The sequence below is a fragment of the Primulina tabacum genome, chromosome 8 (genome assembly GCF_025594145.1).
Source record: "Primulina tabacum isolate GXHZ01 chromosome 8, ASM2559414v2, whole genome shotgun sequence".
Classification (NCBI taxonomy): domain Eukaryota; kingdom Viridiplantae; phylum Streptophyta; class Magnoliopsida; order Lamiales; family Gesneriaceae; genus Primulina; species Primulina tabacum.
The window spans coordinates 21,217,761-21,236,165 of record NC_134557.1 but is presented as its reverse complement, the minus strand read 5'-3'; the positions used below and the strand labels follow the sequence as shown (position 1 = coordinate 21,236,165).

Sequence of the window (18,405 nt, the reverse complement as noted above, 5' to 3'; positions counted from 1 at the left end):
ACCCGTGGTGTCCAGAGTGCACCCGCACTCCAAAATGCAATGCACCCGCGGTCTACTGTTTCAAATTTTTGGATGAGGTGCCGAAGGCACACCGCACCCGCTGTGAAGAAGGCAGCGCACCCGCGGTCTGTGAACAGTAAAAATGTGTTTTTGGTTTTAAGTGATATAATACAAGAGTTGGCTCATTATTTCCTCATTTCTCTTCTCATTTCTCGGTTTGCAGCTCAAGGGAGACTAGGGTTCCTACATTTCTTTCTTTCCTTTCTTCGATTCAAGCTTATTGTTGGATTATTGAAGTGTTAGTAAGGTTCTTTTGAGTTCAAGGAGCTAAGGTAAGCTTTTGGTTTAGTTATTCTTTGGATTTGGTGTTGGGGAGAATTATTAGGTTTGTTGATTGTGTTGGTTTTATGGATTTAATGGTATGGTTGTTTGAATATTAAGTTGTTGATGGTTCTATAATTGGTTTATTGTTTTAGGATTTGTACCAAGAGTATAGAACCAAGTGTTGCAAGGGTTGTAAGTGGAATTCATTCCTTGTGCTCACATGATAATATATGTATTGTATTTCAATGGTTTTAACATGTTATTCCCTTCTATTTGATTCATGCTATGTATTAATAGACTTTGTTGTATATTAGAGGCATTTTATGTCTCAATTATGTCAAAGGGAATACAAAAGAAAAGAGTATGCAAAGTGTTTGGTTTAATGCCAAAAAGAGAGTTCAAATGATTTATTGGATTGATAGATTCATAGTTAGAGATTGCATGCAATTATTTGATCAACGCCTATAGGCTTATATCCCAACAGAGTAATCGATTTATATCGATGGGATATAGGTACAGAGATAGAGATACTATCTAGATATCAATCCAACAGAGAAAAGAGAAATACTATCGTTATTGTTATTCATACTATGATATTCATGTTTCAGAGTTGATGGTATTTAATGATTTCAAAGTCATGTTTTATAGAGTATGATATGTATAGCTTGTTATGTAAGAGTTCCACTTGCTGAGTTTTATAACTCATTCCAGATATTTCATGTGATGCAGATAAGAGCGACGGACCAGGACGTTGATTGGAGCCGATGTCATATGCATAGAAGATGGAAGGAAGAAGATATTTTGCTATACATGATCAAAATAATATTTTGTATTTTGTTGCAACACTTTATGGATCATGTATATACTTTTGATTCTACATTGAAATGTATTTTAAATCTTTCCTCCCTTCAAGCAAAATTTTTATTTAAGAGTTCCACTGTGATTTTTTATTAATTGAGTCGAGAGGGTGTTACATAAGTGGTATCAGAGCAACGTTCTTCGGACCAATGCATATAACTTCGTCTACTTTCAACAGTCCGGGTATGTCTTCTTCTTCATCTATTTATTGTTATGGTTGATATGTATTATGTGAGCACATTGTAGGAGTAGATGCCTCCTAAAAGAAAGGCTGCAGAGGTGGAGGATAGCTCCTCATTGAGAGTTATAGACGAGTTCGGCAAATTACTGAAATAGCAAGCCAAGGTTCATAGTGAGCAGATTCAGCAGTTGCTTCGTTTGCAAGGTTCAAGTCAAGGTAGATGCCAAGGAAGAGGCCAAGTGGCTCAAGCAGTTGGGACTGATGGGATCTTTACTGCTTTCAAGAGGATGGATCCGCCTGAGTTTGCAGGAAGTACCGATCCATTGGTGGCTGTAGAGTGGGTTAAAGCACTTGAGGCGATATTTGATTATCTCAAGTATGAAGACAAGGATAGAGTTAATTGTGCAGTATTCATGCTAGTCAAAGCTGCACGTATTTGGTGGAATGCTACCAAGATAGGTGTTGATGTTCCGACATTGAAGTGGCAAGATTTCACGGATCTTTTCTACGACAAGTACTTTCCGGATGCACTTCGAGTTCGGAGGATGACTGAGTTTTTAGAGCTTCGACAGGGAAGTATGAATGTTGACGAGTATATCTTGAAGTTTGAGGAGGGCTGTCTGTTTGCCCCATTTATTGGCTCAAATGACAAAGACAAGGGTGCTCATTTCATTAGAGGACTTCGAGCAGAAATCAGGAGGGACATCAATATGTCCAAGGCGGCGACATTTAAAGAGATCGTGGCTAAAGCACTGTTAGCTGAGCAAGATGAGAAAGATATTGCTAGAGAGAGACAGACGAGGCACCAGGCTATTGCTCAAAGATGTCAAGGTTCGAGCCAAAGAAGACAAGGCAGTTACAAGGGGAAAGGCAAGGTAGAGCCGAGTTTTAAAGAACAGACAGTTCCATTTGATCCAGAGAAGCCGTTGTGTCCCAAGTGCAGTAGGCATCATTGGGGAGAATGCAGGTTTGGTACTTACACATGCTACCGATGTGGTACTGCAGGCCATATCGCCAAGGACTGTCCGAAGGGATCGAGTAAAGAGAAGGTGCAGGGTCGCATCTTCACCATGACGAAGGAAGGTATAAACCATGATTCTTCTGTGATCTCTAGCAGTATTATAATTTCAGGCAGAGTAGCTATGACATTGATTGATATAGGTGCTACTCATTCTTTTATGTCTGAACTATTTGTGAGATATTTGGGTTTGGTTCCTTCTGTTCTTCCCCTTCAGTTTAATGTTGTATTACCTTCTGGGGATGTGTTTTGCCCGACGTCTATTATGTATGCGTGTACTGTTCAAATTGATGAGTGAGTGGTCTATGCCGATTTGATTGTTATTCCGATGGTTGCGTTTGATATTATACTTGGCATGGATTGGTTATCAACTTACCGTGCAGTGTATGATTGCGTTGCCAAGAAGGTGAAATTTGTAGATGATTAAAATAAGGAAGGTATCCTCGCCAGTGCAGGTACTTCGCTGGTTATTCCTTTTATTTCGTGTCTTGAGGCTAAGAAGTTGTTGTTTAGAGGTTGTGATGGGTTTTTGGCTTCGATTGTTGATACGGATAGAATTGTGAAGTTGAATATTGATGATATTGATGTTGTGAGAGAGTTCCTTGATGTATTTGAGGATGATGTGTCAGGTTTACCGTCAGACAGAGATGTAGAGTTTGTGATTGATCTAGTTCCGGGTATGGTTCCTATTTCTAAGGCTCCGTACAGAATGGCCCCGACAGAGATGAAAGAGTTGAAAACGCAGTTGCAAGATCTATTAGATAAAGGTTTTATCCGAGTTCTTCGCCTTGGGGAGCTCCGGTTCTTTTTTTCAAAAAGAAAGATGGGTCTTTGCGGCTTTGCATTGACTACAGAGAAATCAACAAAGTGACGATTAAGAATAAATATCCATTGCCACGAATAGACGATCTTTTTGACCAACTGCAGGGGGCTACAGTGTTTTCGAAGATTGATTTGCGATCTGGCTATTATCAGTTGAAAGTTAGGGAGTCTGATATCCCTAAGACGGCGTTTTGGACCACGTACGGTCATTACAAATTTCTCGTGATGTCGTTCGGTCTTACTAATGCTACTTCAGTCTTCATGGTTTCTTATGAACCGAGTGTTCAAGCCGTATTTGGATAGCTTTGTCATTGTTTTCATCGATGACATATTGATTTATTCCAAGACCAGAGAGCTTCATGCAGATCACCTCAGAGTTGTTCTTCAGTTGTTGAGAGAAAAGAGGTTGTATCCTAAGTTGAAGAAATGTGAGTTCTGGTTGGAGCAGATTTCTTTCTTAGGCCATGTTGTCTTGAAGGATGGTATAGCTGTAGATCCAGTGAAAATCGAGGCGATTCAGAAATGGCCTATTCCTACCACTGTATCAGAGGTACGCAGTTTTCTTGGTTTGGCGGGTTATTATCGTCGTTTTATTTTAGACTTTTCCAAGATTGCTCTGTCGTTAACCAATCTGACGAGGAAGACTGTGAAGTTCGAGTGGTCCAATGAATGCCAGAATGGATTACAGGAGTTGAAAGATAGATTGACGACAGCTCCGGTACTTGAATTGCCCAGTGGTACAGAGGATTTTGTTGTTTATACCGATGCGTCGAAGAAGGGTCTTGGTGCAGTGCTGATGCAAAGTGGAAAGGTTATAGCCTATGCTTCTCGTCAATTAAAAGATTACGAGAAAAATTATTCTACGCATGATCTGGAACTGGCAGCTGTGGTTTTTGCCCTAAAAATCTGGAGACACTATTTGTATGGCGAAAAGTGTGATTTTTTCACGGACCACAAGAGTTTAAAGTATTTGTTTTCTCAGAAAGAACTCAATATGCGACAGAGATGGTGGTTAGAGCTTGTCAAAGATTATGATGTAACTATTATTTACCACCCAGGGAAGGCGAATGTTGTAGCGGATGCATTGAGCCGTAAGTCAAGTTCTTCCTTGAGTTTTATGATCCAGAAATCGTTGTTGTTAGACTTGGAGCGAGAAGAGATAGCTTTGGTGGTTCCGGGAACCATTGCTCGCTTTTCAGCGTTGATCATTCGGGCTACATTGACGGACAGGATCCGTAGAGAGCAGGCCAATGATTTGTGGTTGACAGAGATGAGAGCTAGAGCTGAGGAGAGAGGTAATTCAGAGTTTGAGATGAATAGAGATGGTTTGATGACAATTAGAGGCCGTATATGTATTCCCGCTGGTGATGATATTCGGCGAGACGTCTTGACAGAGGCACATACCGCGCCATACTCGATACATCCAGGCAGCACCAAGATGTATCAGGATCTTCGTAGACTCTATTGGTGGCCAGGTATGAAGAAGGATATTGCCATGTTTATTTCTCAGTGTCTAACTTGTCAGCAGGTGAAAATCGAGCACCAGAGACCTGCTGGAACGTTGCAGTCATTGCCGATTCCTCAATGGAAATGGGAGCACATTACAATGGATTATGTGACTGGTCTTCCTAGAACGCAGAAAGGTTATAACTTTATTTGGGTTATTGTTGATCGATTGACCAAGTCAGCGCATTTTCTCCCAGTCAAGACAACGTATTCCATGAACCAGTATGCCGAAGAGTACATAGCGGAGATTGTTAGACTTCATGGTGTTCCTGTGTCGATTGTGTCTGATCGTGACCCTAGATTTACTTCAGAGTTTTGGAAGAGTTTACAAAGAGCATTGGGTACACGGTTGCATTCAGTACAGCATATCATCCCCAGAGTGACGGTCAATCAGAGAGAGTTATTTAGATTTTAGAGGATATGCTTAGAGCTTGTACTATAGATTATCCTGGTAGCTGGGATTCCAAATTGCCTCTTGTTGAGTTCATGTACAATAATAGCTACCAAGCAACGATTGGAATTGCACCATATGAAGCACTTTATGGTAGAAAGTGTAGATCTCCCTTGTATTGGGACGAGATTGGTGAGAGAAAGATGTTGGGTCCAGAGTTGGTCCAACAGACAGCTTATGTTGTTGCTGTTATTCGAGAGAGGATGAAGACAGCACAGTCGAGACAAAAGAGTTATGCTGATGTCAGACGAAGGCCATTGTAGTTTGAGGTTGGCGACCACGTGTTCTTGAAGATAGCACCTCTTAAAGGTGTAATGCGGTTTGGTAAAAAGGGAAAGTTGTGTAATAGCCAAGCCTGGTGAACGGTATGGTTTAAGTTTTCGTATGATTATTGACTATTTGGTTGAGTTTTAGTATAGTGTGATGTTAAGAGTTGTGTTTATGGGTCATAGTATTGTTGGTTATTATTGTTTTGTGGCATTGTTGATATTAGTTGACGTGTAGTTGTATTGTATCAACGTTTCGATTCGACCTTTGTTGCATAGAGTTGGTTGTTGGATGCTGAGGGGACCGCACCCGCGGTCATATAGGTACCGCATCCGCGGTCTCATGTTCAGAATTGTGATGTTTTTCCAGTAGCTTCACCGCACCCGCGGTCCATAGTGCAGCGCACCCGCGGTGGATTGGCCGAGACCAAAGCGCACCCGCGGTCTTTTATGGAGCGCACCTGCGGTCGACATTTTCAGATTTTTGGTTGAGTTGCCGAGGGCACACCGCACCCGCGGTGCATGTTGGGGCGCACCCGCGGTGCATGAACAGTAGAAGCGTGTTTTGAGATTTAAGTGAGTTAAATGGATGAGTGGGCTTCATTTCTCTCATTTCCTTCCCTTCATTCTCGATTTTTCTCTCCTTGGAGGCTAGGGTTTCTTCATTTCCTTCAATTTTTTTCTTTAATCCAAGCTTCTTGTTGGTTATTTGTTGAGAGATCAAGGTTATTTTGGGATCAAGGAAGCTAAGGTAAGGTTTTGGTGTTATTTATTCTTGGTTTTGGTGTGAGAGATGATATGGGTTTGTGATGGTGTTGATTCTATGGCTTTTATGGTATTGTTGTTAGATTATTGGGTTATTGATGGTGTTATATATGGTTTATTGTTGTAAAATTTCAACCAATGGATTATATTCAAGGGTTTTAATTGGTTGTAAGTGGAATTTCATTCCTTGTGCTCACATGATAATATATGTATTGTGTTACAATGTTTTAACATGTTATTCCCTTCCATTTGATTCATATTATGTATAGATATACCTTGTTGCATATTAGAGGCAATTGAATGTCTCAATTGTGTTAAAGGGAATACAAGAGATAGAGTATGCGAAGTGTTTGTTAAAATGCCCAAGAGAGAGTTCAAATGTTTTATGGATTTATAGATACATAGTCAGAGATTGCATGCAATTAGTTGATCAACGACCATAGGCTTATATCCCTCAGATTTATCGATTTATATCGATGGGATATAGGTACAGAGCCAGAGATACTATATAGATATCAATCCAACAGAGAAAAGAGAAATACCATCTTATTGTTCATGTTTTGCTATGTTATTCATGTTTCAAGAGTTGATGGTATTTAATAATTTCAAAGCCAAGTTTTACAGAGAATGATATATGTATCCATTGCTATGTAAGAGTTCCACTTGCTGAGTTTTATACTCATTTCAATTATTTCATGTGATGCAGATTAGAGCGACGGGCCGGACGTTGATTGGAGCCGGGGTCATATGCGTAAGAGAGGGAAGGAAGAAGAGTATTTTGCTAGCATTTTGGACATGATCATACAAATGATATTTTGTATTTTGGTTCTATCATTTCATTGATCATGTATATACATTTGTTTGTAAATGTTTTTATGTCGTGAAATTTTAATCCTTCCTCCCTTCAAGAAAAATTTTAAATTCATTCCGCTGTTATTTTATTAAAATCGGTCAGAGGTGTCACATTTAGTGTATTAGAGCACCGTTCTTTGGACCAATGCATATGACTTCGTCTACTTTCAACAGTCCGGGTATGTCTTCTTCTACATCTATTCATTGTTATCTATTGATATGTATTGTGTGAGCACATTGTAGGAATTATGCCTCCTAAGAGAAATGTCAGAGTGGATTTCAAGAGTTAAAAGATAAGTTGACGACAGCTCCTGTTCTTGCATTGCCCAGTGGTTCAGAGGATTTTGTTGTTTTTACTGATGCGTCGAAGAAAGGTCTTGGTGCAGTGCTGATGCAGCGTGGAAAGGTTATAGCTTATGCTTCTCGCCAGTTGAAGGACTACGAGAAGAATTATCCTACGCATGATTTGGAGCTGGCAGCTGTAGTTTTCGCCCTGAAGATTTGGAGACATTATTTGTATGGCGAAAAGTGTGAAATTTTCACGGACCACAAGAGTTTGAAGTATTTGTTTTCTCAGAAAGAACTCAATATGAGACAGAGACGGTGGTTAGAGCTTGTCAAAGATTATGATGTGACGATTAGTTACCACCCAGGGAAGGCAAATGTTGTAGCAGATGCTTTGAGCCGTAAGTCGAGTTCTTCTTTGAATTCTTTGATTCAAAAGCCATTGTTGTTAGATTTGCAGCGAGAAAAGATAGCTTTGGTTGTTCCGGGAACCATTGCTCGCTTTTCAGCGTTGGTTATTCGTGCTACATTGACGGACAGGATCCGTAGAGAGCAGGCCATTGATGTTCAGTTGAGAGAGTTGAGAGCTAGAGCAGAGGAGAGAGGTAATTCAGAGTTTGGATTGAATGGAGATGGTTTGGTGACTTTCAGAGGCCGTATATGTATTCTTGTTGGTGATGATATTTGGCGAGACGTCTTGACAGAGGCACATACCGCGCCATACTCGATACATCCAGGCAGCACCAAGATGTATCAGGATCTTCGTAGACTCTATTGGTGGCCAGGTATGAAGAATGATATTGCCATGTTTATTTCTCAGTGCCTAACTTGTCAGCAGGTGAAAATCGAGCATCAGAGACCTGCTGGGACATTGCTGTCATTACCGATTCCTCAATGGAAATGGGAGCATATTACGATGGACTTTGTGACTGGTCTTCCAAGGACGCAGAAAGGTCTTAACTCTATTTGGGTTATTGTTGATCGGTTGACCAAGTCAGCGCATTTTCTTCTAGTCAAGACGACGTACTCTATGAAGCAGTATGCCGAAGAGTACATAGCAGAGATTGTTATTCATGGTGTTCCTGTGTCGATCGTGTCTGATCGTGACCCTAGATTTACTTCAGAGTTTCGGAAGAGTTTACACAGATCTATGGGTTCACGGTTAGCATTCAGTACAGCATATCACCCCTAGAGTGACGGTCAATCAAAGAGAGTTATTCAGATTCTAGAGGAAATGCTTAGAGCTTGTATTATCGACTTTCCTGGTAGTTGGGATTCCAAATTTCCTCTTGTTGAGTTCACGTACAATAATAGCTACCAAGCGACGATTGGCATGGCACCGTATGAAGCACTTTATGGCAGAAAGTGTAGATCGCCATTGTATTGTCATGAGATTGGTGAGAGGAAGATGTTGGGTCTAGAGTTGGTCCAACAGATAGCTGATGTTGTTGCTGTTATTCGAGAGAGGATAAAGACAGCACAATCGAGACAGAAGAGTTATGCTGATGTGCGTCGTAGGCCGTTGCAGTTTGAGGTGGTCGACCATGTGTTCTTGAAGATAGCACCTCTTAAGGGTGTGATGCGGTTTGGCAAGAAGGGAAAGTTGAGTCAGAGATTTATTGGCCCATTTGAGATCTTGGATAGAGTTGATGATCGAGCTTACAGGTTAGCACTACCGCCAGATCTTGACAGAGTTCATAATGTTTTTCATGTTTCAATGCTAAGGAAGTATATTGCGAATCCTTACCATATTCTTCACCACGAGCCATTGGATTTGACGCCGAATTTGATGGACCAAGAGATTCCGGTCCAGATTCTGGATCGCAGAGTTAGAGTGTTGAGAAACAAAGAGATCAGCATTGTTAAAGTCCTTTGGAGGAATCATCTGATTGAAGAAGCCACGTGGGAACAAGTGGACGAGATGAAAGAGAAGTATCCTGAGTTGTTTGCGCAGTGACATCAATTTCGAGGACGAAATTCCCTTAAGGAGGGGAGATTGTAATAGCCAAGCCTAGTGAACGGTATGGTTTAAGTTTTCGTATGATTATTGACTATTTGGTTGAGTTTTAGTATAGTGTGATGTTAAGAGTTGTGTTTATGGGTCATAGTATTGTTGGTTATTATTGTTTTGTGGCATTGTTGATATTAGTCGATGTGTAGTTGTATTGTATCAGCATTTCGATTCGATCTTTGTTGCATAGAGTTGGTTGTTGGATGCAGAGGGGACCGCACCCGCGGCCGAGACCAAAGCGCACCCGCGGTCTTTTATGGAGCGCACCTGCGGTCGACATTTTCAGATTTTTGGTTGAGTTTCCGAGGGCACACCGCACCCGCGGTGCATGTTGGAGCGCACCCGCGGTGCATGAACAGTAGAAGCGTGTTTTGAGATTTAAGTGAGTTAAATGGATGAGTGGGCTTCATTTCTCTCATTTCCTTCCCCTCATTCTGGATTTTTCTCTCCTTGGAGGCTAGGGTTTCTTCATTTCCTTCAATTTCTTTCTTTAATCCAAGCTTCTTGTTGGTTATTTGTTGAGATATCAAGGTTATTTTTGGATCAAGGAAGCTAAGGTAAGCTTTTGGTGTTATTTATTCTTGGTTTTGGTGTGAGAGATGATATGGGTTTGTGATGGTGTTGATTCTATGGATTTTATGGTATTGTTGTTGGATTATTGGGTTATTGATGGTGTTATATATGGTTTATTGTTGTAGGATTTCAACCAAGGGATTATATTCAAGGGTTTTAATTGGTTGTAAGTGGAATTTCATTCCTTGTGCTCACATGATAATATATGTATTGTGTTACAATGTTTTAACATGTTATTCCCTTCCACTTGATTCATATTATGTATAGATATACCTTGTTGCATATTAGAGGCAATTGAATGTCTCAATTGTGTAAAAGAGAATACAAGAGATAGACTATGCAAAGTGTTTGTTAAAATGCCCAAGAGAGAGTTCAAATGTTTTATGGATTGATAGATACATAATCAGAGATTGCGTGCAATTAGTTGATCAACGACCATAGGCTTATATCCCTCAGAGTTATCGATTTATATCGATGGGAAATAGGTACAGAGCCAGAGATACTATATAGATATCAATCCAACAGAGAAAAGAGAAATACCATCTTATTGTTCATGTTTTGCTATGTTATTCATGTTTCAAGAGTTGATGGTATTTAATGATTTCAAAGCCATGTTTTACAGAGTATGATATATGTATCCATTGCTATGTAAGAGTTCCACTTGCGGAGTTTTATACTCATTTCAGTTATTTCATGTGATGCAGATTAGAGCGACGGGCTGGGACGTTGATTGGAGCCGGGGTCATATGCATAAGAGAGGGAAGGAAGAAGAGTATTTTGCTAGCATTTTGGACATGATCATACAAATGATATTTTGTATTTTGGTTGTATCATTTCATTGATCATGTATATACAATTGTTTGTAAATGTTTTTATGTCATGAAATTTTAATCCTTCCTCCCTTCAAGAAAAATTTTAAATTCATTCCGCTGTTATTTTATTAAAATCGGTCAGAGGTGTCACAAGTTGAGTCCAAGATTTATTGGCCCATTTGAAATTTTGAACAGAGTTGGTGATCGAGCTTACAGGTTAGCCTTACCGCCAGATCTTGATAGGGTTCATAATGTTTTTCATGTCTCCATGCTCCGGAAGTATATTGCAAATCTTTCCCATGTTCTTCGTCATGAGCCATTGGATTTGACAATGAATTTAACGTATCAAGAGATTCCAGTCCAAATTTTGGATCGGAAAGTTAAAGTGTTGAGAAACAAAGAGATTGGCATTGTTAAAGTCCTTTGGAGAAATCATTTGATTGAAGAAGCCACGTGGGAACCAGAGGATGAGATGGTAGAGAAGTATCCAGAGCTTTTTGCGTAGTAACGTCAATTTCGGGGAAAAAAATTCCTTTAATGAGGGGAGATTGTAATATCTAAGCTTGGTGAACGGTAAGATTTTAGATTTCGTATGTTTATGGACTATTTGGTTAAGTTTAAGCATGGTTTAGATGTTTAGAATCTTGATGTATGGTTTATAGTATTGTTGTTTATAGTTGATGTGTGGTTTTATTGTAGCGTCGTTGCGATTTTATTCATGGTAATTTCTATATTGAGACGATTGGTATGAGGCCAATTGGAGCGGTTAGATAAGACATAGAGGTGCAACTTTCTTGTTGGGAGTATTGCCAAAATATGAGGAGAAACGACGTTGCGATTCAATTCTAGTTGCAAAGTATATTGTTGGTTCAGAGGAGAGTGCACCCGCACTCCATTTTTCAGTACACCCGCGGTGTCCATAGTGCACCCGTACTCAAAAATGCAGTGCACCTGTGGTCCACAGTTTCAAATTTTTGGATGAGGTGCCGAAGGCACACCGCACCCGCTGTGAAGAAGGCAGCGCACCCGCGGTCTGTGAACAGTAAAAACGTGTTTTTGGTTTTAAGTGATATAATACAAGAGTTGGCTCATTATTTCCTCATTTCTCTTCTCATTTCTCGGTTTGCATCTCAAGGGAGACTAGGGTTCCTACATTTCTTTCTTTCCTTTCTTTGATTCAAGCTTATTATTGGATTATTGAAGTGTGAGTAAGGTTCTTTTGAGTTCAAGGAGCTAAGGTAAGCTTATGGTTTAGTTATTCTTTGGATTTTGGTGTTGGGGAGAAATATTGGGTTTGTTGATTGTGTTGGTTTTATGGATTTAATGGTATGGTTATTTGATTATTAAGTTGTTGATGGTTCTATAATTGGTTTATTGTTTTAGGATTTGTACCAAGAGTATAGAACCAAGTGTTGCAAGGGTTTTAAGTGGAATTCATTCCTTGTGCTCACATGATAATATGTGTATTGTATTTCAATTGTTTTAACATGTTATTCCCTTCCATTTGATTCATGCTATGTATTACTAGACTTTATTGTATATTAGAGGCATTTTATGTCTCAATTATGTCAAAGGAAATACAAAAAAAAAGAGTATGCAAAGTGTTTGGCTTAATGCCAAAAAGAGAGTTCACATGATTTATTGGATTGATAGATTCATAGTTAGAGATTGCATGCAATTAGTTGATCAACGCCCATAGGCTTATATCCCGACAGAGTAATCGATTTATATCGATGGGATATAGGTACAGAGACAGAGATACTATCTAGATATCAATCCAACAGAGAAAAGAGAAATATCATCGTTATTGTTATTCATACTATGATATTCATGTTTCATAGTTGATGGTATTTAATGATTTCAAAGTCATGTTTTACAGAGTATGATATGTATAGCTTGTTATGTAAGAGTTCCACTTGCTGAGTTTTATAACTTATTCCAAATATTTCATGTGATGCAGATAAGAGCGACGGACCAGGACGTTGATTGTAGCCGATATCAAATGCATAAAAGATGGAAGGAAGAAGATATTTTGCTATACATGATCAAAATAATATTTTGTATTTTGGTGCAACACTTTATGGATCATGTATGTACTTTTGATTGTACATTGAAATGTATTTTAAATCATTCCTCCCTTCAAGCAAAATTTTTATTTAGAGTTCCGCTGTGATTTTTTATTAATTGAGTCGAGAGGGTGTTACAGAAAGGGCAAGATGACAGAAGATCCTAGACCTACAAACACAATTCAAACCCACATTGACCTAATCTGGAAAGAGGTCAATGAGTTTTTCTGAGACTAAGCTAAAAGCTTATGAAGAATGGGTCAGGTTCACGACTGAAGTATTTGCCAGGCAACTACAGAAGAAGTCAGTTTTGAAGAAATTTATTGCCATGGAAACTATAGTTCTGAAAATGGTCAAAGCAGCCTCAGTTGTTCAAGCGTTGCAGAGGAAGAAGTACTTATTTGATCTAGTACGTGCAAAGAAGTTAAGCCAAATTATTGATCAGCTACGCAAAAATTATGATCCCACCACTCCAACTGTCTTTAATGAGAAAGTAGTTCATGATCAACTGGATTCAGATCTTATATCACTGCAGACAGAGATTAAAGGGAGCTGGATAGAGAACTAACTATTCCAGCCGATTCCCAAAATCTTTCATTAGAAGAGCAAGCTGAACAATCAGTTCAACTGCGAGAGCCATCCCAGGAACCAGTTGCTGAATTTTCAAGGCAAGTAACTGCTTCTTCTTCAATGGATGCGCAACTGTCAACTTATGTTCCTCCATCTTCAACTGCAAAACTTCAACTATATACTCACTACAAAAAAAGTGTTAGTAGAAGCGGTTTTTAGGAGCACTTTTAAAACCGTTCATGCAAACTGAACAACAAAATCGGTTTTACTTAAACCATTTCTATTTCATTATTTTTAGAAATGGTTTCATAACCGCTTTAGTTGCGCCATTTTTAGTACCAATTTTTAGCAATGGTTTAATAACCACTTTAGTTGCGCCATTTTTAGTACCGATTTGTATCAACTGCTACTTTAAATTGCTCATATTGATTTAGCTTACTAAGACTATTCTGGAAACTACTCAAATTGAATATTTTTAATAGCGGTTTCACAAAACCGATGTTGTGGACCGCTCTTATGGCTCTGTTTTTTTAGGACTGATTTGAAAATTATACCTATTGAATACTTTTAGTATTGGTCGTTTAAACCGCTTCTATAAATTGCTCTTATTGATATAACTATTAAGAGCATTCAGGAAACTGCCATAACGAAGACATGTAACAACGTTTTTCACAGAACCGGTGTCGTGGACTACTTTTATTGCTTTATTTTTCTAGGATAGGTTTAGAAATTGTACTTATTGAATACTTATAGTATTGGTCGTAAAAATCGATTCTATAAATTGCTTTTATTGTTATAATTTTTAGGAGCATTCGTGAAACTGCTCATATTGAAGACATGTAACAAAGTTTTTCACAGAACCGGCGTCGTGGACCGCTTTTATTGCTCTATTTTTTAGGATGAGTTCATTAATTGTACCTATTAAATAATTTTAGTATTGGTAATATAAACCGATTTTATATATTGCTCTTATTGATATAACTATTAGGAGCATTCCGGAAACTGCTTATATCGAAAACATGCAACAAGTATGGTTTTCACAAAACCGATGTCGTGGACCACTTTTATTGCTCTAGTTTTTATTATTGTTTTGAAAATTATATCTGTTGAATACTTTTTAGCTTTTGTTTTATATACCAATTATATGATCCGCTGCTACTAGAGCATTCTAAGCACTGATCATATGTATAAACATTTTATATATACACATGTAAGAATACATGGTGTATACATAAAATATCTATAATATATACACTTACCTATTATAAATTACATGTAAACGTTACATAAAGAAACACAATAAAGGGAAAAAAAGCATAATCTCCTCAAGAGGTGAGCTAAAAGCTCAGTTTAACTGAAATGGACCGAATTAAATCAGAAATTATATATATTCAATGTAATTAATAGCTTGGTTTTCTTTCTTAAAAAATATTGGTCGATTTGATTTAATCAGTTTGATATCTACTTTAATTTATTAAATCGATTAAACTGATTATAAACCGATATACATTTTAATATATTTAAATTAATTTTAAAAAAACAATTATTATTGGTCTTACTTTTAAAAACTAATTTTAGAAAACCAATTTTAAAAAAACAGTTATTATAAACTTGTATTTCCTAAATCCACAAGAATCATCCGACTTCATCTTCATCGTTCTGTCGTCTAATGTTTGTCCATCGCTCTGATTTCTTTTCACTTTTACCCTCATCGAATAAATATTGAACCAACGAGAGAGAACTCGACTCTTGTGAAAGGTAAATCTTTTTAATTTTGTTTCTCGTTTTTTATCATGTTTACAATGGTTAACTTTTCACGCTTGATACATGCAGGAGAACGAGAAGAGCATGAACCTTTTATTCTAGCTTCACAAGCTCAAATGGTTTATTATGTAAGTGATCCAAAAGAAGAGGACTGGTATTGTGTTATTCGTCATACACCAAGAGATACATACAATATGGGTGATGAATATGATATTGATACAATGCATTTTGTTGATATCAATTTTTGTAGTATGTAATCACTTTTAAGTGATATAAATGGGGAAGATATTGAGTTAACAAGATCTGATGTTGAGGGCTCAATAGTTGATGGCATGCTTGTCGTTGGAGTATTATTGATATTTGTGTGGATAACAATGCTTTATTATCTGTTTTATTAGTTGATGAATTGTTTCGAAATAATGTATATTTGTTTTAAATAAAATATAGTAAAATAGTAAATTATTGCTAAATTAGATTTAGGAGCAATTCCAAATAATTTTATTAAAATCATTTTCAATCATCGGCTCAAACATTGCTTCTATATCTTTTGTTTTACGAACGATTTGAAACAACTCTTAAATTCACTGGTTGAAAATGGTCCTAAATTGCTTCAAGTTTATCGCCACATGATTGGTTTGGAAGTGTTTTTAAAATTATTAATTTCAAGAATGATTAGAAAATCGTTCTAATATTCTTGGCTTGAGGAACGGTTCCAAGAAATTCCTGCATCCAGTATCTTTTCAAAAGTGGTTTACAACTGCTCGTAAATTCATATATTTAGAAATGGTTGAAAACTTCTCTTGTATCGACAACGTATAGGAACGGAGGAAAACCATTCTTATTGCCAATTGTTTCTAAAGCGGTTTGACACCGATCCTATATTTTTTGCTTATAGATCGATGACATATAGGTGTGATTTGCAACCACTCTTAAAGTTGTGATATGCACGACGTGTATGATCGGTGTAAAACCGCTCTTCAGTTGCTACCATCAATAGCGGTTGCACAACACTCTTATATTGATGGCGTGTAGGATCGGTGAATGACTGTTCTTACGCCTCACTCTTTTTAAAACGCTTTGAAGCGGCTCCTAAATGCACAGCTACGGGGGTGGTCCAAAATCAATGTAATATTTACAATATGTACAATTGGTTTCAAACCGCACTTTAATTGCCAACATCAATAGCAGTTGCAAAGCGGTCTTATATCCATGGCATGTAGGAGCGGTGTAAGATTGTTCTTACACTTCACGTCTTTTAGAATACTTTGAAACGGTTCCTAAATAAACAATTAAAAAAACGGTTCAAAACTGTTGTAAATACGCGTGATGGGTACGAGCATTATCGAACCGCATCTAAAATTAACAATAGAAGCGGTTCTTCAACTTGTACCACCGGTTGAAAAAACCGCTTCTATAAGATATAAGGGCATCAACAAGAGGAGCTCTTTTACAACCAGTAGTAAAAGTGTTGAAGCAGTTAAAAATCGCTCCTAAAATTGAAAAAAAACCGCTTCTACAAGAGTATTTTTTGTAGTGACTGATGCTGAATTATCATTGGCAAACATCGACGATGTTATTAAATCAATTGCCAATTATATTAAGCTGATCACTACAGAAGCAGTTTGACTTCCACGACTGAACAGTCAGTTTTCACAGAAACTGAAAATCCAGTTCAGTCATCTACCATGACTGAACAAGTCATTCTAATAGTAACTGAAGAGGCTCAGCTGCACGTGATACAATCTGAAGAGGTGCCAGCTGAAAAGCCAACCACAGTTTTAGTTGTTCAAACAGCTGAAGGACAAATTTCTGAATCAGTTGAATAATAAATTGAAGAACCAACAACTGTTTCAGCTGATCAACCAACAACAGAGCCTTCAAGTTCCAATGCTGATCCGAATCTCTCCTCTTCTCCACAGCTTTAGCAGGAAGCTATAGATGAGGATATTTCAGAAATGGTCAATCTTCAAACTGAAACAACCTGACAGGGCCTTGTTAATCTTTAATCAAGAAAACAGGGACCAGGAACCAGAAACCTCTGGAGCCATGTCTTCTGGTGTATCAATTGAAACTGAATCCATGTTCGAAGAAATTCAGGCCATTCAAACCAACATTGTCGGTGTAATGACTTCCATTTCTGACATCAAGTCAACCCTATTTCTGCATACAATGAAGCTCGACTCTGCAAAAGAGAACACTATGGGAAGACTACAACAAATCACAAATGATGTATCATATCTATTTTTCCAAATCGAAGAACTTCTAAAAGACATAATGTCAGCTGAAGTGCACTTCCAGACTCAAGCCTTGTTCTCAAGACGTCTTGATTTTTTGGAAAATACTGTCTCAAAAAGAATGGATTTGATGCAAGAAATCCTGATGAATGCATTATCAAACCTCTCCTCGGATGTTCGTATGCTATCCAGGAAGGTTGTTGGGTTTAACAAAAAAGGGAAAGAATAAGGAAAAGGTCAGCATGAGCAATCAACAAAGAGAGAATCTACAACAAACAGATCAATAAGAAATAGAAGATATTTGGCAGATTTTGAAGATTATTTTAGTCAATTAGAAGAATTGTTTAATTTTTTTTTCTTTGTACGAATCTGTACATTGAAAGAGTTGTCAATAAAATGTTATTTTTATCTACAATGAGTTCAATTGATCAGTTCATATTTTCTAAGTTTTTTCAAACACCAAAAAGGGGGAAATTGTTGTAAACTGAATTTCGGAAGGTTTTACAAACTGAGCATTTAATAGATTGAACTAACTGATCAAGAAGACTGATAGAAACTGATCTAAAATACGTGAACTATCAATTGTCCTTAACTGAAGATTAGTACGCAGATTTTTTAAGGCAACTAGACTAGCAAATTGAACTACGCAGACAACTGACTGATCAGTTGAACTGATCAGTTAATACAAACAGTTGTGAGCTTATCAGCTACATTTTATCAGCTGATCTTTCAACAACACACGTCATCAGTTAAGGAAAATGACGTTCAACTGATGAAAATCTGACTGCAACAACTAGTGGGATCGCCGTATTTCAGAAAAGCTGCAGTGTACGACTGTCAGAAGAATGTTGACGTGGCAAACAACGAATAGAAAGTTTCAAATCACATTCAATATTAACGTTGGAGGGAAAGCCAATATATAGTAGAGAAAAGCAGCTGAGAAAGAGTTACAGTTACAAAAATCAGAATACCAACTAAGTTGTAACACTGCTGAAATATTTACACATTTCAAAGCTCACAATTATTGTATACATTCATATCATTCAA

The 18,405-nt window shown here is 37.8% G+C and overlaps 1 long non-coding RNA gene across 1 annotated transcript; it reads left to right on the top strand.

Moving 5' to 3' along the window:
- The first annotated feature begins 430 nt into the window (after positions 1–430).
- Positions 431–12,865, top strand: LOC142554352 (uncharacterized). Its single transcript, XR_012822166.1, has 3 exons — positions 431–516; positions 10,617–10,684; positions 12,752–12,865. It is a non-coding gene; the product is annotated as an uncharacterized LOC142554352 (long non-coding RNA).
- The last annotated feature ends 5,540 nt before the right edge of the window (positions 12,866–18,405 follow it).